The 26,357-nt window shown below is 42.1% G+C and overlaps 1 long non-coding RNA gene across 1 annotated transcript in view; it reads right to left on the minus strand.

Moving 5' to 3' along the window:
* Positions 1-26,357, minus strand: part of LOC118972300 (uncharacterized) — a 44,050-nt gene that overhangs the window by 2,977 nt on the left and 14,716 nt on the right. The window contains exons 6-7 of the long non-coding RNA XR_012127035.1: positions 15,045-15,227; positions 12,233-12,329 (exon numbers count right to left, since the gene is read on the minus strand). This is a non-coding gene — a long non-coding RNA (uncharacterized lncRNA). The remainder of the gene's footprint in view (positions 1-12,232; positions 12,330-15,044; positions 15,228-26,357) is intronic.

Raw genomic sequence — 26,357 nt, forward strand, 5'->3', positions numbered from 1 at the left:
CAACATCTCCCCCTTTTTTGTCTAACAGAAGCTCAAGGCGGAACTTGCCAGCAGAGGCGGAGACAGAGGCCTGACCTCCATCATACTTCCTGATGCCCCCTTTTTGGAGAGGGGTTCTGGGCATCTACCCCTATGCAGTCAGGCATGCCTCTCAGAGGGGTCCAAGACCTCTTGCAGTGCTTTGCCTTGCATCCTCTGGCTGGCGTTGGGACCGCTTGGTACAAAGGGTTTGGACCCTTTTTCTCAACCCTCTTGCACCATGAGCTTCTTAAAGAAAGCTGTGATTAAGCATTGAGGTACTCGGGCCTGGTGCAGTGCCACATGGGCTCAGGGTGCAAGAGCTACCTCAAGCTAAAGCCGAGCTTCCTTCTTAAGCATGTTGAGCCACACTTGGGGAGAGGCGCCAACGTCTATCGCCATTAGGGCTTGAGCAAGGATCACCTTGTCCTGCTTATGTTGGTTGCGGAGTCTGCATAACAACCAGAGTAAGAGCATGAGACCTCCAAGCAGGAACACGCCCATCCCAGCCATGCCCGCCCACTCCTTGACGTGGGAGAGAGCTCTGAGGAACCAGGAAGAGAGTCCTTCCGCTACAGAGATATCTAGACGGGTGGAGTTGATGTGGATAATTTCTCGCTGCAGCTCTTCTAGTGTCCCATCGAAGTCTTGGGACCAGTTTCCTGAAAGATACTGGGACAGGTCTCGTGACAGATTAGCTGCCCGTGTAAAATTTTTATATTGAATGCTAGTGATGCAGAGGGTACGATATTTCCGCTCACATCCCAATTGGGCCATTTGCCAGAGCACCTCTATTTGTTCCTCCACGAGATCTATGCGTTGATTGAGGATCATTATTCCTCCTTTCAGTTTGCCATCAAGTGTGGACTGTTGGTCCAGGGCAGAAGCTACTGAGGCTGCAAGGTTATTGAGCTCTGTAGCCGATTTGATGGAGGTGTCTAAAGCTATACCAGCGGCGGTGGCTGCGACCGCGGTCGCGGAGATCAGGAGCACTATGGCGGCTGTAACACCGAAATCACGCCTTTCTCGAAACAGAGTCATGGTGTTAGGGGCGTCTACGGGAACAGGGACCCAACGGGGGATGCGGACTACCAAAGCATTGGTAAAGTTACGCGCATCCCAACACTGAGACAGAAAGCAGGTTTCATTGGAGCAGGAGTCAAAGCTACTATTGGATAAGATAAACAGAAATGGGGGGTATACGCATACTGGAGAAGGTGGAAAAAGGGAATTAGGTGACTCTGGACCTGATTTTGCTGAACACGTGTAGTTCTCGTTGTTATGGGTCATGATCATGTTCCAGTGTGCGCGCATGTGGTTATTCTCGCACCAAAAGGTGATATTTTTTACACCGATTCCCCCACCCTGGAGGGCGGAAAAGGGGGAGAGGTCGGTACACGAGCCATTGACTCCACACAGCATCCATTTATGGAAGGGGTTCATGCTCAGCTGCTGACGAAACTCGCCTTCGAGCACCTTTACTGGCCACCAAGCCTCATTGGCTGGCCGTCCCTCCATATCTGGGGAGATGGTAAACTCCTGCCTCTCAGTTGCCCACGTTACTACAGTTGACTGACAGTCAGTCCAGGGCCACAGCTCTCCCTCATAGTCGCCCACACAATGGGAGGCATATTTGGGTTGACGAGGCCTGTCGGTGGAATTGTTCCTGGGAGAGTGTACAAATGTGCCATTGATCCAGAGAACCATCTGGTGGATAGTCATGTTCTTATAGGACGGGCTCCCTTCCTTATTAGGCCCTTCAAATTTAGCTGACATAACGGGGAGGCTACTGGCCTCTAGAATTATGTCACTGAACCATCCGTATTTCCTCCGTTTCAGGGAGATACAGCCAGCTAGATTCTGAGTGGTGAAGCATAATGACCCATTAGTTACGAAGGATCGGTTTTCTCCCAGGGGAGCTACTAGGGTGTCTTTAACTAAGTAGGGCAAGTTCATACTAGTATTGGTAGTGAAAAAGCGCGGAAAAACGGCTGCATTGAAACGGACAGGCATAGGCTTAGGAAAGGCAGACAGGATTCCCCATCTCAATACTCCCTGAGTCGGGGTCTCCAGTGTCAGGAGCAGGGTCAGGAGGTACAGCGAAGTCATCTCCTTTGTTTAGGACTTTCCTCGTTAGGCGCTCCGGGATCCAGAAGGGATTTTCTTCACCCTGGGGGAAAACACACACAGCTCCCCTGGATCTGATTATGATTGGATCCGGGCCCTTCCATTGGTTAGATAACACGTCCTTCCATTTTACTAGTTCTTGTGGGTCTTTTGGCCACTGATTATGGCGATCCGCTGCTGTATGGCTTTGAGCATCCAGATTCAAAAAATTTATAGTGAAAAGTGCTAGGGCTATGGCAGTTTTTGGTGTGGGGGGTATATCTTCAATTCCCCCTTTTTGTTTAAGTAAATAGGATTTGAGCGTGCGGTTTGCGCGTTCCACAATCCCTTGACCCTGTGGGTTGTAGGGAAGGCCAGTGATATGTTTTATCCCCATGTGATGACAAAATTGAGCAAATTTTGTAGAGGTATAGGCTGGGCCATTGTCTGTTTTCAGAATCTGTGGTAACCCCCATGCGCTCCAAGCTTCAAGGCAGTGCTGGATGACATGGGAAGCTTTCTCTCCTGACAATGGGGAGGCAAAGATGACTCCTGAACAAGTATCCACGGATACATGTACATATTTCAGTTTCCCAAAAGACGAAATATGCGTCACATCCATTTGCCAAACTTGTAAAGGCCTAATACCTCTGGGGTTGATCCCAACATGAGGTGTGGGAAGGAAGCTGCAGCAATGTTGGCAGCTAAGGACAATGTTCCTAGCTTCGGCCCTGGTTATGCTAAACCGCTTGCGCAGTGTTTCGGCAGTGACATGAAATTGTGTATGGAATTTTGAAGCTGTGGTGATAGGGTCTAGCAGGGGAAAAGCTATATTTCTGGTTGCGAGGTCTGCCAGGTGGTTGCCTTGGGTCATAGGCCGCTTGGAGGGCCACCAGGTTGCAGAGATAATACTTTTATCTGCTCCAGTGTCTAGGATTCCCTCAAAGCTCTTTCCCTCTATTTGAAGAGTTAATTTTGGTCTGTCTGCTAAATCTAATACTATGAAGGCTGAATCCCAGTCAGAGGAGCCGAAGCCCCTTTCTCCCCTCTCCGTGTTGGTAGCAGGATAATTGGCGTGGAGACTAGGTAAAACTAAGAGCTGGGCTATGCGGTCTCCCAGGGATATAGGATAGATTCCTCTGGGAGCCGAACACATGATTTTTACCTGTCCTTCATAATCTTGATCTATAACTCCGGGATGAACTACCAGGCCTTTCAATGCAGCAGAAGAGCGCCCTAGGAGTAACCCAATGGTATTTGGTGGTAGGGGGCCTTTAAAGTCTGAAGGGATAGGCTGAACTCCCATCTGTGGAGTCAACACTATTCTGGTGGTGGCACGGATGTCCAATCCCGCGGAACTTGAAGTGGCTCTCCTTGGGGGGCCTGGTTGTTCCCGAATGACACTTGCGTGCTGGTTGCCCCATATATTTGCGGGCCCTGGTGACGGGGGCCCCTCTGGGCGTTTTTTGGCAACTCTAAGGGTTTCCCTTCTATATCTTTAATAGACCGGCACTCATTAGCCCAATGCCTGCCTTTCTTACACTTAGGGCACAACTCAGGGGTCTTTTGGGTTGTTTGTTCTGAAGCTGGGCTCCTACACTCTCTCTTTATATGTCCTAATTTCCCGCATTGAAAGCATTTGATACTTCTGTTAGTGATCCTGGCTTGTTTGTGGCTCTGTAATATGGCCGCGGCTAGGCCCGCATTGGTGAGTGGCCCTCCTATTTCTCTACAGGCTTTCAACCAGGCATGTATCCCTTTTTGTTTCCAGGGTGTTATCGCCTGTCTGCATTCCTTGGTACATTGTTCAAACACTAATTGCTCCACTAGGGGCATTGCTTGTTCCTGATCTCCAAATATTCTGCCTGCGGCCTCCATCATACGAGTGACAAAGTCAGAAAATGGCTCGCTCAGCCCCTGAATAATTTTTGTCAAATTGCCTGATACTTCTCCTTTGTTGGTGAGGGCTTTCCATGCCTTGGCGGCGCACGTGTTTATTTGTGCATATACCTGTAAGGGGAAGGCAGTCTGGTTGGCTACCCACTGTCCTTGGCCCGTCAGCATATCATATGACCACGCAGGCTGTCCTTCGGCTGCGTTTGCGCGTGCCTGGGTCATGCTGATATCATGCCACAATGCCTTCCATTCTATGTATTGCCCCATACTAGAAAGGCATGCCTTAGTTACATATTGCCAGTCTGCGGGTGTCATGGCTGTCTCTGTTAATCTCTCAACTTGTGCTATGGTATAGTTAGCACTGACTCCATAAGCCCGAACAGATTCTGCTAACTCCTTAACTTGTTTATGGCTCAGGGGCTGGTGAGAGCGTACGCCATTATCCTCAAATACAGGAAACATTTGTCTAATTGCCTGAAGAGTATCTGGGTGGCAAAAGGAGAGTGCGCCACTCACGTAAGGTGGCGGGGCAACGGGCGTCAGGGGACACCCTGCTTTCATTTTTTCCTTGGTCCGCTTTTCAACTTTGCTGGTTCCCTTACTTCTGCACTCTGCGGTTTTATTCTCTTCCCCTTCCTCTGTGGACGTTAATTCCTCTTCAGATTCCCTATTGGAGAGTTGGAGGTCCCTCAACTCTTTCCAGGGGTATTTACTATTTTCTCCGAGGCGATCGTCACTCACTTCTCGGGGCTCTTTCGCTTTTGCCCTAGGCGGGCTTTCTCCCTCACTCTGAGGTTTCTTTACCTTCGTTTTTGTGGCCTTTTTTCGGCCGCGCGCGCTCTCTGTTTCCCGTTCCGTTTCTGACATGCTATCTTGGATATCTGTCAATGCTCTCTGACCTTCTTTTATTACCTTTTCACATCTCTCATCTTGCAGACAAGCTCTAATCAGTTTCCAGAGGGGCCTGGTGCCTCCCCTCAGGCTACCCTCCTCCTCCTCTCTATCAAGATCTTTCCCCAGTTTGTCCCAGCTCGGGATTGAGAGGGACCCTGAACAAATGAACCAGGGGGCCACACGGTCTATCTCCTTCACAAAAGATCCTAAGACTTTGCTGGAGACCTTCAAGTTTCGCTCTTTGAGAGCTGTCTGCAGCGCCGTGACTAATGACGGTGCATTCCCCATGGTGCCTCCTTATTTACAGAGAACCATCAACCATCATCCTAAAAAGCAGGGGCCTCTCGGAACTTACCCCTCCGGGCTTTCTTCTGACCTGCAGTTCTGAATCCTCTCCAGATGTCTGAAGGGTCCTCCCTGTGCCGGTGATGTTCTGGTTCCCGGGATTCGGCACCACTTGTCGCGTGCCCTGTCCTCGCCGGCAAGAACAGCATGCAACAACAGCAGGATTCTTCTGCAGAAAGCTTTATTCTTCAGCTCTTTGTGAAACAAATGAGTTGGGCAGGACCCAGAGGGGAAGGAGAGGCTTGCTTATATAGTTCTCATGCTCTGACCTGGTTGGTGCGGCTCCATATGCCTTATTAGCATAACCATTTGGTGGGTCTCATTGGTCCTTATGCCAAGGCGCAATTAGCATGTAGTTTAGTGGTGTGGGATGATTTGTCATTAGGAAGTTCGGGGCCTTCCGGCTGCCCTGCATGGGGCGCTATTTTCTGAGCTCGGCTGCCAACACTCCCTAACCGGTGTGACTTCTCTGGCCTCTGGCAAGAAGGCCGTAGAACCTCACCCGGGGGTATTTAAATAAATTACCTGGCCCTTTGTTGCCTCTCTTTGCCTGCTTATTCTGGCTAGAATTTACCTTACACTCACACCGCTTTTATTCGCTGTACGTGAAAACAGCAAATGGTAGAATTTTTTAGAAAAGAAGCAAACATACATGCGATTGATAAGATGAAAAGCAATCACCAACTAATTTCTGAATATATAGAAGAAGAGGAACCTAAAAATTAGAAGAGGAAGATACAGAATCGCCTCGGGATTCTGAGAGTCTTCCACAGAAGTATTGTTGATCACCTTTCTGGAGCTGCAGATCGAAGAGGAAAAAAATATATTAAATAGACAAGTAGAAGACATGTTTCATAGGCCTCTTGCATGAGTGCATCAAGAAGCTTAAAGACTGCTATTAGGTCAAGAAAGCCAAGGAAATGCAGGAGTCCAGGTGACAGCAAGATTTAATAGACTACCACAGGGGCTGCAAAGGGCTGAGTCAGAGAGGTTACAGTGCCAAAAGGAAAAAATATTGGGGTTTTACAGTAATCAGTCTTTAGGCAGGCAGATGTCCCGAAGGATCTGGGCAGGACACAGGCGCAAGTACTTCCATCACTTGGTTAGTGGGACTGGAGCCCCGCGGATGTTCTCAGGCTCTGAGCAGGATGTTTTCCAGCTCCTCTCCCAGCCTGCAATTTCTCTACGAATGAAACTCAAAATATCACAATTAGTTTTCTTGTTTCTGCTTTCTCCACAAGGGCTAAACTAGAGAACGTGAGAAGTAGAGGCATACCAATAGCCCACATGGATTCTTCTGAAAAATATCCTCACTGGGAACCTGTTGCTGAAGTGAAAGACTGTTCGTAATAAAGCAGTAGGAATGAAGGCAATACAAATATCCAAAGCAGGTTTGTCAGCACAGCTAGACTTAGAAATGATATCAGAGGAAGAATAAGAAAGCCTTGAGGGGAATGAATATAATCACCCACAGGATAAAATTATTTTACAAACATGTACCCCAGCAAAAAAAGACTTCTGAATTATCAAATCAAGCAGATTAATCTTCCACGTTTGCATCTGCAAAAAAATGTCTCAAGCAGCAGAATTGAACAAGGAACATGAGAGAAAGGATGTATCTGTACATTCAGGACTTCCATGTGGCCAAACAAGGTAAATTAAAATGGAAAATAATTGAAAACTCATCACAAATGAGTTAAAGGAGAAGTTTGGTAAACTGTGAAAAACACAAAATTGCTACTTATCTTGAGGAAGAGCCACCAATGAAAACTCTGAAGAAAGAGCAAATGTAAAGAAAATACTTTGTTTTGAAAAATAGTATACTGGATTATGATGAAAAAGATGCATCTCTGCAGCATTCCAGGCATTTCCTTAACAGAAAGAAAATGTCTTTCCATCTCATTCATACTCTAGGTCGCCAGGATACACCTGTCAGTCATCTCCTAAGCTTTCTTTAAGTGAAAATAAATTAGACTTTGCAAATGATAACAAACCAGACATTGAACATGTTTTTAACAAAAATGAGGAGAGTTTTTATGACAATGCAGAAAATAAAGTAAGGGGATCCCAGTAGCTGCATTTGAAGTGAAGGAAGATGAAGAGGTTGATATGCAAATGACAAAAATTATGAGCCAAGATACCACTGATTGAAAATTAGACATCAAATATGTATCTCAGTCTGGTGATACAAGAAGCCTCATCGATTTGTGGCTTGCCCACTCCAGTGAGATGAAACACACAATTCAAATAAAAAGGCATTATATTTCTGCTATTACAAAAACCTGTAACAAAACCAATACAAGACTTGTTCCAGAAGTCATTACAAATGTTAGACAGAAATGAGTGGTATGAAAAGGAGAGGGCCCCCCAAAAATGACTCACGGAGTTGATCAGATGAAGCTACAGGGTCAAAGAGTGACTCAAGAATTGTCCAGAGTCTCCCCAGATAAGAAACATCACAAGCACGGAGATGGCACAGCCCAGGTCCTCATTTCACCAATCAGAACAAGCCTAGAGACCTAAGAGCTGTCAATCAAGGACCTCTCTGCCCTGCCAAAATCACGTCAAAGCCTCAGAATGAACATCCAAGCCTGTCTCACTTGAGGCAGGCCCACTCTGTGACTCTATGCGGAGTGTATTAAAACTTACTTTGCTTTCTTGACTTTGGTTTCTCGTCTCACTATATCCGACTTCCCTGCGACACTGAGCCGAGTTCCTTCCTTCCTAACACAAACATATAACTGCAGTGCTAATAACTATAAAAGCTTGGGACCCGAATTAGAAAATGTGAGTTCTCCACAGTGTAGTGACAGAACATCAAAAGCATATCTAAGTGAAGAATTACAGCAAGACATGCAAAGGTTTTAGAATGAGATAGGCATGTTACTAGTAGAGCTCCTGGCTTTGGGAAAAGAGAAAGCTCAATTGCAAAAAAGAGGTTGAAGAAGAAAAGCAGCAGCACAGAAGTTGTGAAATGGGAGGATCAGGAAACAACATACAATGTTAATGATGATGACAACAATGGTTTAACTCATCAAGGACTAGTAGAAAAACTGATAACCAGCAATTTCCTATTATGCAGAATGAAGATTCTGATAGTAGTGGTCCTGGCTTGCATCTGAAGGAAGTAAAGAAAAATAAAAATGACAAATGGACATGAAGAGAATCTGTGGTTAAACCAAGGTTTGAGAAGGCTAATTCACTAACTGGTGATCTACTACCAGTGAATGAGGACAGCAATTCAAGTTAAATACATCAGTGTGAAAAAGGGCACAGAAACCGTCTGGTAAAAAGAACAGATCAGAAAGTAAATGAATTCAATGAATGACCTTGATGACTTAACTCAGTCATCTGAAACAGCTTCAGATGATTGCAAGTTGCCTTACTCTAATTATTAAATAATTCCATGTTACTAAGTGAACAATTTGACATGGATTGTAAAGATTGTCAGTTTACTGAAAATCCAGGATGCAGTTTTTTCATATAAATGATTAACAGAACTTCAAGTTAATTTTCATATTAATGACCAATGTGGCAAGGTTGCTGTGAGATGGACTTATACTGCTGAATAGATTTACGCACTTTTTTTCAAATCCTTGTTCTGCTATGTTCTAGCTGGGTGACCTTGAACAGATCGTGTAGCCTGACTATGAAAGAAGGGTAATAATTCCTTTATTAGAGGATCATGGGAAGAAGTGAGTTAATAAATGCAAATGACTCAGTTTTTTCACGTTTTGTTCAGTAATAACCGCTATCCAATGCCTTTTAAGTGTTCACTCCCTTTGGCTGTGCAATTCTTGTTGGGATCTTTTCTAAGGAACTTATCTAAAATGTTGAAAAAACTTAGGTATATTATTTATTGTTAAGTTGTTTATTATAGCAAAAACACTGGAGCCATCTAAACGTCCAGCAGTAGAAAAAAAATATGTTGTATCTAAAATATGCAAACAAGGCAACTATAATAGCATAGCAAGTGTATATGGTATGATCATTTTAAATGCTGATTTTTTAAAAAACAGTGTGTGAATATCATTATAAGTGTAAAAAGAATAAACTAAACCATAAGCCCCATAAGAAAAGAAATCATATCTATTTTCTCTAGCTTGTCTCCCTATAATGTACCATAATATCTATAAATATCTGTACTGTGAGTATATGGAAGGACAGATAAATATGTGTTCTTAAAAAAATGGAAAGTAATACATTCAAATATGAAGAAAGGTTGTCCTCAGCAGATAATTTTTGGTGTTTTCTAAGTTGTTCTTTACTTAATTTTGTTTCCTATCTTATTTCTTTTTAAAGACTGTAGAGGAGTTGAATTATCTTCTTAGGTTTATGCCTTTCCTATGGAGACAGTAAAGAAAAAAAAGAAAAAAATCTATATCCTTTCTATAAAGATCCCTTCAAATAGTGGGTGTCAGCTCCAGTGGTTTCAAATAGACTTTGTATGACATGAATCTCCAAACCCTTGTAAGGCTTTATGTACTTCATTCTAGAGTTGTTTTTAAAGTAAGTGAAAAAGCTATGTGCACTCTGGAACTCTGTATACTAAAATTACTTTTGTTATTTTGTACATTCTCTTCCTAATGCATGGGTCAGTTCATTCCCATCTTCAAAAATCTTCTTGCCTGATGAATACAATTCCACTCCTTAGTCTGGCATTCAAGGCCTTCCAAAGCCTAGTTCCAAAATATGCCTCCAATTTCAAGTCTTATTAAAATATTACCCAAATCCTATGCACTAGTCTTGCCAGATTATTTTTTATTTGCAGCATACACAATACAGTGTCTTGCCTTCTTACCCATGTTCACACTGTGCTCTTAGCTTAAAATGCTTTTTCCCTTCCCTCTTGTCAAAATCCTTCAACACCAACACAAACATGAAGATATGAGGCCATGAAAATTGGATCAGTGATGAAAATCAGTCTATAGAATGCTTAGGACTAAAGCCCTTTTACATTTCCAAATAATCAGGTGTTTGGTTTCTGCTATCAAACTGATCAAAAATCGAAGCATTTAATATTCACTAGCTTCCTAATTAGGATCTCCTGTGAGTGAGTCTCATTGATGAGAGAAAGCCATGTTACCTGGCAGAGGTTCACTCAACTCCATTTCATGACAGGAAAGCAAAAGAGAGAGAGACTGTGTGTGTGTGAGAGAGTGAGAGATGTGGGTTTTTGACTCAGGATTAATGTATCCAGCACTCTGCAGCTGAGCTTATCTGTGTGCTGGGGGGGGTGAGGGAGAGTAATGCATACTGACTAGAAGAAATTTCTGGGATTGTAGAACTATTTTATAACATTTTTAAGAGTTCCAAACTGAAGCTTGGATCACTCACTGGTGAAGGTAGAAGACAGTAGCAATCTTCTAGCCTGGCAGATGGGCCAAAACTAGCAGATGAAGGGGAAAAAAATGAATTTCAAAGGATATTTATTTCTACCTTTTAAGGCATACTTGGAAAGTTCACCAGTAGATGACATTTTAAGATGTTTCTCTTTTATAATGGTTGCCCAATATGAGCTTTCACCCTGCCGATAAGCACCTGCAGGAGATAGAGCCATCAACCCAGAAAGATGGCAACTGTCAGAAGAGACTGACACGTGGCAACCTCCGTTAAGTCGAGCACAGAACTGCCCTCACTGAAGTGCCACCCTCTCTTCTCTCCTTCCTCCTGTGAAACTGCAGACCAGCCAGACCCATTTCTTTTGTCTTGCAATTATCTTTCTGTAATCTTCTAGAGTATTTATAATTTCCATTTTTTATAAGTGTTCAGATTTCCATTCTCATCAGTAAAGACCATATATAACACTCCCCTCATTTGTATGAAAATTCACTAAACCAATTCTTTCCCAATAAAGATGCAGTGCACTTTTCCTCCCTTTGTATTTTACTAATTCCCTCAATAAGCCCTCACAAAATTACACCAGTATTTGATTTGCCCATGCCTTTTTCCGTTAATTCACTGGTTTGCTAGTTCAAACTATTTCAAGGGTCCAGATAATTGACTGATGCTGACTGGCATTACCCCATCTCTCCAGAAGATTAAACAAAAGCAAAGAGAATTAAATTATCTGAGAGGAAATTCTGAGACAGAAGGAAAAAGCCTCCTGAGTATATAAATCAAATGTCGTAAGAGCTCCAGGAAGTTTACAGAACACCAATCATCAAAATTCCGTAAAAATTAAAAAGGAGTTAAGTCTACCTTTAAAGCCCCAACTTCCTTGGAAGACATGATCTTAGATGAAAGGCCTTGTCTTTCACAAAAATCCTATGACTAAGAGCTCTTACAGCCTCAGGTGCTGCCGACCGCCTACCCAACGCCCACTCTTCCCCCTTCCTTGCCGACAGACTCCGCTCAGGCTTCCGGAGTTGGGTGTGAGCCTGGCCAACGGGATGTAAGTAGCAGTGACTGGAAAGAGTTTCGGAGAAAGCTTTACAGAAGACTCAGACTCAGCTGGCATGCCCCTTTTACCCTTTCCCCTCTGCCTGTTTTCCTTTCTCATTCTTCTACCTGACAGGCAAACGCAAAGCCTAGAGATGCAGCCACCCTCTTGGAAATGCGTTAAGGAAGCCACACGCAAAACACGGCCAAGGAAGACAGAGGCACCAGGCTAGTCCTCCAGCCAGGGATGGCCTCTTCTAGACTCACTGTGACAGGACAAATATAAACCCCTTCTTCGGTAAAACCACTGTATAGGGTTTTCCATTATTAACAGCCAAACCCAAAGCTAACCGATACAATTACATTCCCTCTTCCTCAAAACTGTCTCCCTTGGCTTCTGTGACACCACATTTTCCTGCTTCTCCTACTCTCTCACGGGCCCTTCCTTCCTCTTCTGCTTTGCTGGATCTTCTCCGTTAGTCCTCGTGGGAAGACTCCAGGGATCAGTCCTGAGCCCTTTAGTAGGCAAAAATAATAATCCTGAAAGTTGTTCCCATCATAATCCCCAGAACATGTGAATATTTCACCTTACATGACAAAAGGGACTTTGCAGGTATGATTAAGGATCTTGATATGAAGAGACAGATGATCCTGGATTCTCCAGACGGGCTCAAGGACATCTCAAGGATCTTTATAAAGGAAAGAGGGAGGTAGGGCAAGAGTCAGAATCAGAAAAAGTTGTAACTGTGGAAATGGAGGTTGAAGTAATATACTTTAAATATGGAAAAAGGGGCCACAGCCAGTGAAACAGGGAGACTCTAGAAGCCAGAGAAGGTGAGATAACGGATTCTGCTCAGAGCCTCCAGAGGGGGTTCAGCCCTGCTAATACCTTGATTGCAGCCCAGTGAGCCCCATTTTGGACTTCAGACTTCCAGAACTATCAAATAGTAAATCTGTGTTGTTTTAAGCTACTAAATTTGTTTTAATTTGTTACAGCCATAATAGGACATTGACCCATGCCCTGTTCCTTTATTTACATGTTCTTCCTAAGAGACTTCAAGGCATCCTGTGGCTTTGGAAACCATCGAAATTCCAAGACTACCACATCTTTCTTGCAAACCTCACCTCTCCCCAGGAGTCCATATTTGTAATCCAAGTTACCACTTGGAGCAGGGCAGCAAGTAGGATCCCTTTTACCAAATATAGACTTACCTAAGCCTGGTTTTGTCTGAATGTATTACCTGTTGAATTAGTCTATTTTTGAATTGTTCTGTGCTCCCCGTGTGTGCTGATGAGGTAGCATCCGATGAAGGTGAGGATGCAGTTGACAGAGTAGGCCACTGTCTCCTTTATGCATTTATTCTTTCATCCAAATATAGCTATTGGCCTAACCTAGAATGTGCTAGTTGCCATGCCAGTCCCCAAGGTGGGTAAGAACATGTTTTATTGTGTGCATCTAATAGATATCTCAAACTCCACAGACACTTGAGGACCCCTGATTTCCTCTCCTCATCCCACATCAGCATGTCCCTATTCCCCCCAAAAAATCACTCTGCTCCTTTGCTAGGCCTCATCTCAGTAAACTGCACTGTCATGTACCCAGGTGCTCATGTGAAAAACCTAAGAGCTTACCTTGCCTTCATTCCTCTTTTCCACACTCCACACAAATCCTATAAGGAGAAGCAAACCCTATCAGATGCATCTTCAAAACACACCCAGATGCATCGACATCTCCCCTCTTCTGCGTCCTCTGCAATCCAAGCCTCTGGCCTCTCCCACTTGGAATACTGAGACCACTTCCAATGATCTAGTCCCCACACACCTACCAGAAGTACATTTTTAAATGTAAAGTAGACCATGTCACTCCCCTGCATAACACCCATCAATGTCACCTTGGTGCACTTAGAATGAAAGTCAACATGGCTTTCAGAAACCTTCTTCCCACTCCCTAACTCTCCATCCTTGTCCCACGCTTGGCTTGCTGTGTGCCAGCCATGCTGGCCTTCTTTTCAACATGCCAATCTCCATTTTATATTAGGGCATTTCCACCAGCTTTCTTCTCTGCCTAAAACTCTCTCCCTCATCTTCTTTCTCAACCCTTTAGGTCTCATCTCAAGTGTCACCTCCTCAGGGAGGGTTTCCTGATCACTCTATATAAAATAGTCATCCAATCATTCCCCCAAAAGATATATTTTAATTCTTTGCATAGCATATATTCCTATATAATATTTTTCCTATTAGCTTATTCTGCTCCCTGCCCAACCCCAGGAGAACATAATACTCATGACAGCAGGGACTTGTCCTTTTCACTGCTCTGTGCCCAAATCCTCGAAAACTGCCTAGGTGTTCAACAAATATTTGTTGTCAGTGAAACTTTTCTTCAAGACCTGTCATTGCTGCTCTAATCTAGTCATTAGTACAAGATGTTTCACTGTGATTATTCTTATCAAGCAGCATGATGTCTGATTGCCCTTTGTACTTTTCTGTCCCCTCTATTGTCTTTGAAAATAAGGATTACAAGACTGGTGCTGTGACGGTTACACTCTGGCCAGTTAATCACTGTATCTTAATGAATAACTGGATCAACCGACCAATGAGTAAATTAACAAATCCATGAATTGGCAAATGAATGAAAGAGGACAGTAGCCCAGCTCTGTCACTGCATTCTTACTGTATCCTCAGTTGTTGCTTCTCCACACATGAGGGGCACATAAAGATGCAAAAAAAATTAACTGGTAGCAAATTCAAACAAAACTAGGCCTAGTGAAGCCTGCAACCTGTAAGGGAGCTGCTTAAATGAGTCTGGTGTTCACCATGGTCCGTGCACAGTCATGCAGGGCCTCCTGAACTAGGTATCAATGTAGGGCAACACACTAAGGATTCTTGCTTAGGACTGTGGGGGATTCTCAAACCCTCATTTTGTAATGAGATACAGCTCACTAACTATACCAATATACTGAAAGCCCTAAAAAATACCAAGTGGATTCTGATATGTCTCATTTCACTATGAAACTAATAATAATATAATTGCATTATTATCTATACAGCACACATTTATGGAGAACTTACTAGCTTCCAGAAACTTTGCTAAGAGCTTTACCTGAGGTGTGCTAGTATCACTCAGTTTGAGAAACACAAGATCACTCAGTTACTAAGGATATAAACCTGGCAATCTGACTCGTGAGCCCACACACTTAATCACAGCACTAGCCTGAATTAACCAAAGCAGGGCCAGGGACTAGCCAGACTTTGTCAGATGGTTCTCTGCTAACCCTCTTCTGAATGGCTTAGCATGTGGGCTCCCATCCCACATAGCCTGCCCTCTGCTGGGATGTCTGGAAGTCTTATGTTTATTTCAGGGCTTACTATAAAGACTTGAGTTTCTGCTTATGTTACTTACTCACATTCTACTGGCTTTGCTTCCCTCCCACAGGTTCTGGGTCACCTGTGCACGGCTTCTCGGCGCCAGGACTCCCTGGCTCTCCAACCGAATGCACTCTTGGCTCTGACGTTCCCTACGCTGTAGTGGAGCTCTGGCAACAGCATCACATATTTCAAAGTCCCCTTGACAGGAAGGTATGTATCTGCTTGAAACAGAAAGTTGAAATGACTCCTTCATTAGACAGAAACATGGAGGAAATGACATTCCCCACAAAACACTATTTAACAAGCCCACATAAAATATTTAACTGCTTCACACCCAGTTTTGAACAGGTTATTCTAGGATACTCTGACAGGAGTTGGGCTTTTTAATCCCATTTGCTAGATTCAGCATTTCCACCCTGCAGCCCACAGTTGTACCTGCCCTCCAGCCGATGCTCCCTTGGCACTCAGGCCGTATCGTCACCCACTTGTCTTTCTATAATGCTTTTTTGCTTTGGCATTTGGCCTTTTACCCCAAAGGAGGTGAAGATGACATGGATAAAAGACTGAAATGCATAGCTCTGCTACCTTTTTTCCAACCAAAAAAAAAGTAAAAGGCACGTGGTCTCTACATCATATGTCTGCTTTGCACTCACATTATGGGGGTGTTCAGGAGAGCCTGGGAGAAACCTGACCAAATTGGAAAGGAAAAGGCACCAAGGTGGTCAGCTCTCAGTCATGCTTTCAGGTTGATATCAGCATATCTTTTAAAACCAAATAACATGAATAAGGAGTATACTGAAAAGCTCAAAAAGTGCATCTACATCTTAACTGCTAAAACCTCCTGCTTTGCCAAATCCAACAGTTAACTTCAAAATGGGAGCCGTGTGGCTTTAAGAAAATTAAAGCCCTAAACATAGTAGAAACATAACCAATCACTAATATCAAAAATAATTCACATCTATGTTGCTTTGTGCACAAGACATCGCTTATACAGAAAAAGAAATATTAGGGCTTTGTGGCATGGCAGCTCCTCACAGCTGACAGAAGCCTGTTTCCTTATCAGTCCTGCCAGAGTGCAATTAAAGACAATAGCCAGAGCAACTGTATTGAAAAACAAGTCATTTGTCTTCCCTTTCCACCACCTCTTCCACTCACCTAGTTAATCTGAATATGGCATCAGCTCCATCCTCAAAGCTTCTTCAAAAGGCAGAATAATAGGAAACATGTATCTGTTTCCCACTGTGGTTTGTGCAGGTTGAAGAAATAGTTGCTTTTATCTTGCAATTACATTATAAAATGCAAGTAATTTAGGTCTGGAATTTCAAAGCTCCTGGGATAGGGCAAGCTTTTGGAGAATAAAAAAATTATCTTCAGGGATTGAGAGAATCTGGGGAAATAGCTTATTCTCAGTGGTGTTCTGGAAAATGCTTAACAACAGGCTCTCTTGAGAGAAAGCCCTGATTTGCAACATTTCCAATGTCTGCAGTGTAAACACTCCCACCGTGGCTGATGTCAGGATACCAACATGACATCATTGAACCCAGAGTTGAAAAGAGACGCACGATGCCATGATACAGTATTTCCACCACACATACCACAGATGTACATAATCTCAAGAACAAAGATAATAATAGAATGTAGTAGAACTAGGAAGAAGGTTTTACTATTACCTTTGCTTTTAATGTGATTTACTGAAGTCCTATGTAACTTAAATTTTTTTAATGACTATGTGTTTGTCTTGCAGAATTCTTGAAAACAGTCATCTTTTATAACCCAGTACAAACTGACTCTGGCCACCCCTATCTATACCATATTCTGACTGCCATATTACTAGGAGTAACAAATAGCCATCTAGTTCTAACAACATTCATTTCTGCAACAATGGAATTTGGTAATTCTTTAATAATTTTTCTGAGACCTATCTTTCCAGAATGATCTCCCTGAAGCCAGAAAAAAGAGTAATCTAAGAACATGTTCATGTGTTGTACTAAGACAATGAATACCCAGTTACTTTTCATAACCATGACTGTTGAGACTGTACTTTGTAACCTTTTCATCATCAGGCATATATAACCAAATGCTCATAGGAAGTTTTGTTTGAGGTACCAAGACAATGAAGGCCAGATCCCAAGTGAAATGTAAAGCTATGCTGAGGTCTTGCAAAAGAGGCGATCAAAAAATGTTACCTAAGACTCCTAGGAAGATGGAGTTGACCTATTTTTCCCTAGGCCTCCAAGTACAGCCAAAAACCCTGGATAGTATAGAACAAATGAAAGACTCTAAATAAGGAGATGAGGAGACAGACCAGCTAGGGCGTGACACAGTGGCGAGTCTCCTGGCTTTTACCTTTTTGCTCACAAATCCCAGAGAAGATGCTGAAAAAGGCAGACTACACAGCCCCCCAGGAGGCTGTGCTCTCCAGCCAAGGGACCTTGTGAGGATGGGACCACTCTGTACCCTGAAGGTACTGATGTCAGCATCCCAATTGTGATGTTCCACTATAGTCTTGCCAGATATTACCATTGAGTGAAGATGGATTAAGGGTACATAGGATCACTCTGAATTATTTCTTACAATTGTATGTGAATTTATAACTATGTGAAAATTAATATTTTAATTTAGAAAAAACTACATGTCTCCTACTCCCTCAGTTATATAGGATATAAAAGGGTCCAAAGTCAGAGATTAGGAGATTTGGGGGAAGTTATTGGTGTACTAGAAGCCTAACCTCCCTCCCAAGGTAGTATGATAATAATCGGGAACATTTCGCTGATTCCTGTACGTCAAAATAGAGGGGCTTTAAGAAGACCACTTGAAGAGTTTGAAATTTGACCCTAGAGATGGGGAGATATAGACAGACTTCCACCTGAAAAATCTAGAAGGCAAGAAACCTAGCTAACTAGCAGCTGTCGTGAAAAAGCAAACAAGCAGCGGCTGCTGGGGCAGGCCAGTTCCCTGAGTTTGTGGCATAGAATATATGTGACTATTTTCTGTGGACCAGGTGGGGACCAAGCACAAGATCTTGTCCAAGAGAGTCCCTTGAGGGGCAGAAGGACCTCAGCAGGAAAAAGCTAGAATACTTCTGAGTTCCTCAGGGAGTTTTCCTAAGCCTCCATTCAGAATAGAAATACCCATGTCAATGGAACGGTGCATTTTCTCTTCTGAGATCAAAAACCAAGGTCCCCAGTGTGGGGGAGAAAAAGCAAAAGTCCTAGATGGGAAAAGAACATGCAGCAGCAAACTCTATATAATGTTTATACGTGGAGTTTTCTTGTGCCACCACGAGACAGCAAACATAAATGATTGGTTCTCAAACTGAGCAATCCTGAGGACTTTGGAAAATGAGGGCTCAAGTTCATTTCATTTTCAATCACCACATAAACAGGTCAGGGTCTTCACTGCTGAAATGCATTTTCACATTGTTTTTTAGTTAACATAATTATAATATAAACAGCAAGGGTAAATTCATTAAATGATTCAATGGAATCATTTTTTTCCCTACACATATTCTCTGAGGTTGAAGTCTTCTATGAGAAGACATACTTTAGGCTTCTCTCTTCCCTCCCCTGCCCACCTCACAACCTCTGCTCTGAACCCCACCCCCACCCCATTCTCTTCTACAAACAAGGGAAATTCTAATTACAGTCATATTCCAGGGCACAAATCATACCACATGTGCTAGTGGGTGGGCCACCATGTCTAAAAGGGTCAGCACATGAGTGTGCTCTGTCTCTTCTATGTCTTGTTTATATGATGCTGAAGTGATGAGCTGACTCATATCTCCACCACTCACTCTTTTAGGGTGCTGAGATGACTCTCAAGAAATCTTAAGGGGAAAAAAGGAGGTTGTAGGAAATTACTATAGTATGATAATAATACCATGTTTCTTTCCTGTGTTTTCTATCCCATCCTTTTTTTTTTAAGCATCTTAACATACTTTTTTATTTTGTAGCCAGTAACTATAGCATTCAAAATTCTGTACATTCTAATTCAGCTACTTGATTTTTCTGGTGACTAACTCACGTGGGTTGTCTCCTTGTGTGTTTTGGGCTTTCTGATTAAGAGCTCATGCTCCGTGGAGCTAGAGCTTCCCTCTGGGGCTGAGCTGAGGGGATGTGTGTGCTTCTCACGGATGCCCTGGGGCTCTTCCCAAATTAGGACTAACTTTCATATTAATCTCTTGGCTTGAGGATTCCTGGATATGAATTCCAATGCCCAACCTAAGTAAAAGAAGCTCTGTGATTATATATTCTCAAGAATACCCTTTTCCTGCCCAGAGGAACTGACACACACCAACTGCAATCGCAACTCCCTTTGCAGGTGGGTTGATTTTTTTTTTAGTTTACCCCTTCCTGGAGGTTCAGCAGTTCAAAGACTGTGGCTTTATGCTGGGGTTTCATCCCACATGTCCAACATCCAGAACTAGCTCTTGTTCCCATCAGCAGAGCCACTCAAACCAAAGCTCCTTGACTACAAGGACCAGCAAACTTCCTTAGGCAACTAATACTTCAGCACCCACTTTCTCCTCTGGTCTGTAGTTCACGTCTTTTTGTTCCTTAGAATCTCTCTTTCTTTTGAGCTCAGTTCCACTTCAAATGGATATCTGTTATATTTTACCTACTTTCTTGGGCAGTCTGTGTCAGGAAGGCTTCTGGTCCTCTAATCTCTAAATTGCCAGAAAGAGAAGTCCAGCATGTAGAGAACTAAATCAATTTGATGGCTATTATATAGTCTACTGGATCAATGCTTCTCCAACTTTTATATGCCTAAGAATGGGCTCAGGATCTTGGTAACATCAAATTCTGATACTAGGTCTTGGATGGGGCCAAAGAGTGTACATTTCTAACAAGATCCCAAGGTGATACCAATGATGTGAATCTGCAGACTACACACTGAATACCAGGTTTCTAGATGGTTGTGTAATTATCTGTAGATTAAAATTGATTGAATCTTATCCTTTATACTTTTCCATGTTCTCTGAACTTATTTTAATGATATGACAAACAATAATGTTATTTCCATGTTTAAGAAAACATATTCAGTTTATAATCATCCACTTTATGGTTTAGGATCTCATTATCCCACTAGATCTGCTTCATTCCTCCTGTATTAGTTTTGTTCATGACTGTGTTGTCATGTAGAAAAATACTATGACTTCCCTGGAGGCAAAGAACTATACCTGTTGTATCACTAGCCAGATCTTACACGCAACAGGCTATCAAAAATATTTGTAGAGAAAAAACCACTCTGGCCCCCTTTTCAACCTCTAACTTGAAAGCTAACTATATAACAAGAGTATTTCCTCCATTTACTCATTCAAAAAATATTAAATGAGAAAATACCAGGTGGACCTATCAGTCTCTACCCATAAGGAGCTTTAGAGTTACATGTACATGTAGTGGTCCTGTCAAATAGTCAACAGCACAACAACAGTAATAAAAGCTAAACACTTACTTAACAACCATTGGGTGCCAAGCATTTGACATGTATTACTTCACTTAATCCTTCAACAACCATCTAAGGGAAGTACTATCATTATCCCCATTTTATAGATGGGAAAATCTGAGGTTTGTAGAGTGGTTGGTAACTTTCCGGTGGTAACTCTGCTGGTAGAATGAAAATTTTAAATTACGTCATCCTGACTCCAGATGCCAAACTCTTACCCACTAGGCTATATTACAGTCACACATAAATTTCAAAACAGACTCAAGTATGAAGCAAAGATAAAATCATACAGCCAAGGAGAGGAACTGGGCTGAAATCCAGAGCTTTCTCATCCACTTGGACATGAAAAAAGGACTGAGAGAAAAAAAAAAAAAAAAGGACTGAGAGTAAATAATGTGCTGCAAGAACCAGCCTCAGGGAAGACACACCCAAAGTCTCTGGTCTGAAGCAGTTTCATTCCAACTTTCATGAAATCGGGAGGCTGAGGTTGCTGCTTCCCCTGCCCCCATCTGAACAGGCTGCGCAGCAGGGACAGACCTGAGCTTTCAGAGGCCAGCTGCAGAATGTTGAGAGAGAAAATAAAGCTGGGAAATCTTAAGGCAGGCACAGTCATGGAAGCACAGAAGCCAGTACGGTTACACTGAAGTTCCCTGATAGGCTGAAGTCCACCATCTAGTGCACGCTCTTTATTAGGATGAAGAAACCAGGATTTTCACAACATGCTGCAGTATTTGCAAATGCCCCTTCATGGGTCTGTAGGACACAGCTCTGTCAAACTCATATTTTCTGGATTTTAAACAGAAGACAAGTCCAGAAGATGTGTCAAGTTGAAAACACAGAAGCTAAGGCTAAAGGACATGAGGGATGAGCTCCTGAGTGGTACTTTTAAGTTATTAAGTAGATAGATGATGAGTGCCTACAAACATCAAGGATCCTTGTGCCCACTTACTTGCAGATGTAACCTCTTCTTAAAAAAAATGGTTACTTTCAAAAATGCAGACTAAATGGGATATAGGAAATTCTTACATCTGAATAGAATCTATTTTACAGTCTTGAAAATCTCATTTTAACTGTTTATACCACTGTTGGCCATTTATAAAAGTTCTACCTTTGAGAAAACAGTTGAGAGAAAAACTCTGTATGCATTCTTTAATAACAACGCATGATCTTGAGTATTATGGAAATAAGCATTATGTAATTATTAAACTATTGTATTCTTGACTGAGGCTGATTAATCTCAGGAGCCTGTCAGACAAGGTGTTAGTGAAGCCATGGAGGGGGCAGGGAGGTGGGAGGGTCTGTACTTCTGAAGGCTATTCACTGTACTTCTGAAGGCTATCCCACCTGATCCCTCACCTCAGCTGGTTGCAAGGTGGGGGGGAAGCATGGCAGAGGGAGCAAATGGCCTGCTGAGAGCAGAGGAGTGGACCGCCTTACATATAAAGGAAAGTGTATGATTAGGTCATGGCTGACCTGTCATAGGTAATTCACTCAAATGACGTACCATTTCATACCCTGTAATTTGATGTGATTCTCCTTGTAATAGCACACTAAGCAGATGCACATCTCCCATTTACATTCCAAATCACAGCAAATTCGCTTTCTACCACTACGGCTCTTCTGAACGAGGCGCTATGAGATGTGCACACGAAGAAACCACACAGACGTCTGGCTTTCGCTGCCTGGCACATTATCACTCTGCCTTCCCCTCCCCCTTCACCTCTACGAGCCTATTTCACCCCCACACTGAGACTTTGCCTGCTCTCCTTTCCACTTTAGAACTAATATCCCCTGGACCATTTCTCAGGAAACCTAACTTTACAAAGACAGACCCAAGCTCCCTTAAAAAAAAAGACAGATGAGGGTGCGAGGAGGGGACTCAATGTATATTTATACGGATGATCTCCAAGATATGTTACGTGAAAGCCAAGTGCAGAATAGAGAGATTTTGTGTACAAAATTGAGATATATACAGTTGAATGTATTTACTTGTAAATGCCTAAAATACCCCTAGAAACAGATGACACAAATTGTCCCCACAGAAGGGAACTGGGTGGCTGAAGGACCCTGGACAAGAAGACTTCTTCCTATAGTCCCTTTTATATCCTCCAAATTTCTGTTGTTTCCTCTTCCAATCCCTTTACATGTGAATGCACTCACCACTCGATACAGAAGCATGATAAACGGATAGATTCTAACATTAACAATCTGAAGAGATCACCCAATTCTCCCTGCCTCTCACTGTCACTCCTGCCTTCACCCAACCATCCACGACAGGACGGTTGTGAGACTGAAGTGCACTTTAAGTCTAAGAGAAGTATGCTAGACTCTGAATAACTAGCTCCCTTCTCTGCCCCCCATTTCCTTGCCTCATCTACCCCCACTTTACACAAAGCCTTCCTCTTCTTAAAAATACATTTTGAAGAAAGCTCTTGAGGGATGTTGGTTGTTAAACTGACCTTTAAAACATTTTTAAAAGACTTTGTGGAAACATACCCTTTGTTCCCGTGGCTTCTCATCTTTATATGAGTACCACCAGTAATACTGAGCCACCTAAAGTTTTAACTTCCAAGGCCAAGTTGAAGGTCTTTCTAGTCTTGTTTTGGAATATAAAAGGCAGCAGTCTCCTGTTCAAACTGTCCCCCCTCCATGAAGCATTTTTTAAAAGAAAATTAACACCCTCGATTTTGGTATAAAAAAGTGATTCAAAAGAGAAACAACTATGGCAGATACTGGTCCTCAAATTCTGGTGCAGCCTTAGAAACATTCTTCCTGAGTAACCCAAAACTGTCAGTCTAATATGAAAAAATCAGAACTCAGCCCTGCCATAGAAAATGCAGCAAGAGCCAATAGCTTGCCTTTCTGCAGAGCAGGGATTGAGAAAAAATTGCAGGTCAAATAAAGGCACCACATTAAAATATTTTTCGATTCTGTGGCAGTTAATATTATTGTTGACAACTATTCCCTCCCTACAGTGCAAGAGAATTACACATCCTCCTTGTTTGCCGTGACTCCTGCAAGGGGGAGCACATCTCTCCGCCCACTGCCAGACTTGGCCATGGACTTGATTGGCCAATGAGTGACAGCAAAAATGACAGCGTGCTTGCTCCAAGCAAGAGCTTATTTGAGAAGCCTGCTCTTGCTTTTTAATCTCTGCCTGAAGAAAAGCACAACCTAGATGGGCTGGTCCATTAGCTTGGATTCCAAAATGAAGACTCATAGAAAAGAGCCAAATTAAACAGAGCCCCAGCCACAGCTGCAACCACAGGCAGCCTACAGCAACAGGGGGATAGCTTCAGCCCATCCACAGCAGACATGCGAGAAGACAAAGAAATCAGTTTTTGTTGGTTTTTGCCACTGAGATTTGGGGGTTGCTTTTTATCGCAGATTAGATGATTAATGCAACAAACACATCATGATGTGCTCATCCCAAGAATGGGAAAATAGGTTTCTTCTGTGTTCTAGGAAAAAGAAAAGAAATGAACATTTATAGAACATTTGCTCAAGGCCAGCTACTCTTCTAGGAGTTTTCATGAAATTGCCTAGCAACTTGATGCCTGAAAAAAACCTCTTGAGTCTCATCTAGAAAATGAAAGGCTCAGTAAGTTTCTATGACCTTAAAGGAAGTTTCCAGAGCTGGCATTCTATGAGTTCCTTATTGGAAACTTTCATCACTGCATAAATTACATTCACCACATTTTTGAGGGCGTGGACATCTGGCCAAGATTAATCTCTATGTTTTTTGCACAATATGACTAATGTTTTAAATTAGTCCAAAGATCATTAGTACCATTTTCAGAGCTTCTTTCAGTTCACTAATGTTTGAGACTTTTTATTTCAGAGAATAAACCCATTTTTATTTCCTATTTTCATCAATTTATTACTATCTATCTACCAAAAACCTTAAGATTCTTCCATTTTCAAGGACAATCTTCAATTAAAATTTAGCTTCCTCTTATAGTCATGAATTTCATTAAGATGCCTTTACAGGTAATGATGATATGAGTGTGAATCTGCCTAAAAATTTATTTTTCAAAAGCTTACATGATAATAGAGATAGCATCAAAAGATTACAATTCATCAGAGTCTAGTATTATTAAAGATGAATACTGTCAGCATTAATGACATGAAGGCATTGTCCTGGAAAGGGAAATACATCTAGTGTTTGATAAATGGATTTCAAATAAAGAAGAAGGGAAATAATCTATCTGGGCTGAAAGAAAGCTTTTAAAAGCAGGCAAAGTCAAATATAATATTCTGAAACAAAATGCTTCTATGCCTCTTCTGATTTGAAAGAAAAACATGTAGAAAGGCACCATACACATCTTTTAGTGGTGTTAATATTTTTAAGTATTTTGTTTGACATTTTAACTATATACCTATTGCATAGAACAAGAAATCTATAAATAAGCCAATCTTCTTAATTCTAGGCAAAGAATGGTAAGATGATGGACAAGAACTGTTAGGCAGAAAAATAGATATGAGCAGGGTGGAAAGAGAATAAGGCCAGTAAAGCCCACTAGAAGGGACTCAGAGAGTTAACCAGATAAAACTAGAGGGTCAGAAGAGACTCACAGAGTTAATGAGTTAATAAATTGAAGCTACAAAGGCCAAGAGTAACTCAAAATATCTAGATATTCCCCAGATAATGAAAAGTATCAGAGCACAGCCCATGTCTTCATTGTGTCAATTAGATCATGCCATTGTAAGATTTAGTTTAGTCTACTAAAAGGCCCAGCTTATTCTTTAACTTATCCTATATGCTGTTTTTACCTCCTCCAGCCCCTAATCAAGTAATATGCAACCTGGGTAGAAGACAGGCACCATGGTTAACTTTTCCTGCCTATGATGAACAAAGCCCAGAGATAACAGCATAGTAAGAACAGGAAATATTCCATCTTAAAGCTAAAATTCCATTTTAAAGCCAGGAAGTTAGGAGGTAAGGTCCCTAACATATTCTTTAGCAAACAGACAGTAACTCAGCCCACCTTAGGGGCAGGGCAGACGGTCTCAATTTATATGTCCCCAGAGGGAAGCTTCTATCCTGGGGAGGAACCAGATCAGGAAATTCTTTGTGTTGATTTTGCAGAATTATCTAGAGGGCTGATAATAGAAGAAAAGTGACTTAATGTTTCTCACCAAAGACAATATCTTGAGACCACTTGACAAGTCTACACCCTCTAGCCCTTTGTCACATTCCTGAAAGATCCTTAAGAGGGGGAACCACCAACCTTTCAGTGTGCCTCCTCTCTGAGGATGCCCACACTTTCTCTCTCTTTAAGTGCATAACTTCAGATAAAATTTTTACTCTGCTTCACTACTGTGTCTCTGCCCTTCAATTCTTTGTTGTGGCCGGGACGAGAAGGAAAATAAACCACCACCCTCTAACAGAACTAGAAACATGGTATTAGAAAAAAATACATGGAGGCTATATTTTTCCAAAGTACATCATTAAAATTCACTGCTAAGAACAGTCACTAAACGTGCATTGTAATATCTGTATATGAAATACAGGCAGAGCCCGGAAAATAAAAAAGGTAAATTTAGAGGAGGGTATTAGATTATGGATCATGTTATATATATAACACATATATATATGTTTTATTATTGTTAGAATATTTTTAAACATTTGCAAATAAATGCTGCTAGTAGTATCTCATTACATATACTAATTTTAATGTTCTATTTGTATATGTTTATTTTATTAAATCTGAGCAATCCATGCTCTTTTCAGAAACATGTATATCACAAGAAAGTTAAGAAGAAAACAAAAGTCTTCACAATCCCACAAAAATTCTGAATTTTTTGAGTTTTTTGTCTATATGCATATGAACAGAGGGAAAAAATGGAATTCCACTTCCAGGAATGTATGGTGCATAATTTTAGAATAATCATCCTATTGATAA

Source organism: Manis javanica, chromosome 2 (genome assembly GCF_040802235.1).
Source record: "Manis javanica isolate MJ-LG chromosome 2, MJ_LKY, whole genome shotgun sequence".
NCBI classification, from domain to species: Eukaryota; Metazoa; Chordata; class Mammalia; order Pholidota; family Manidae; genus Manis; species Manis javanica.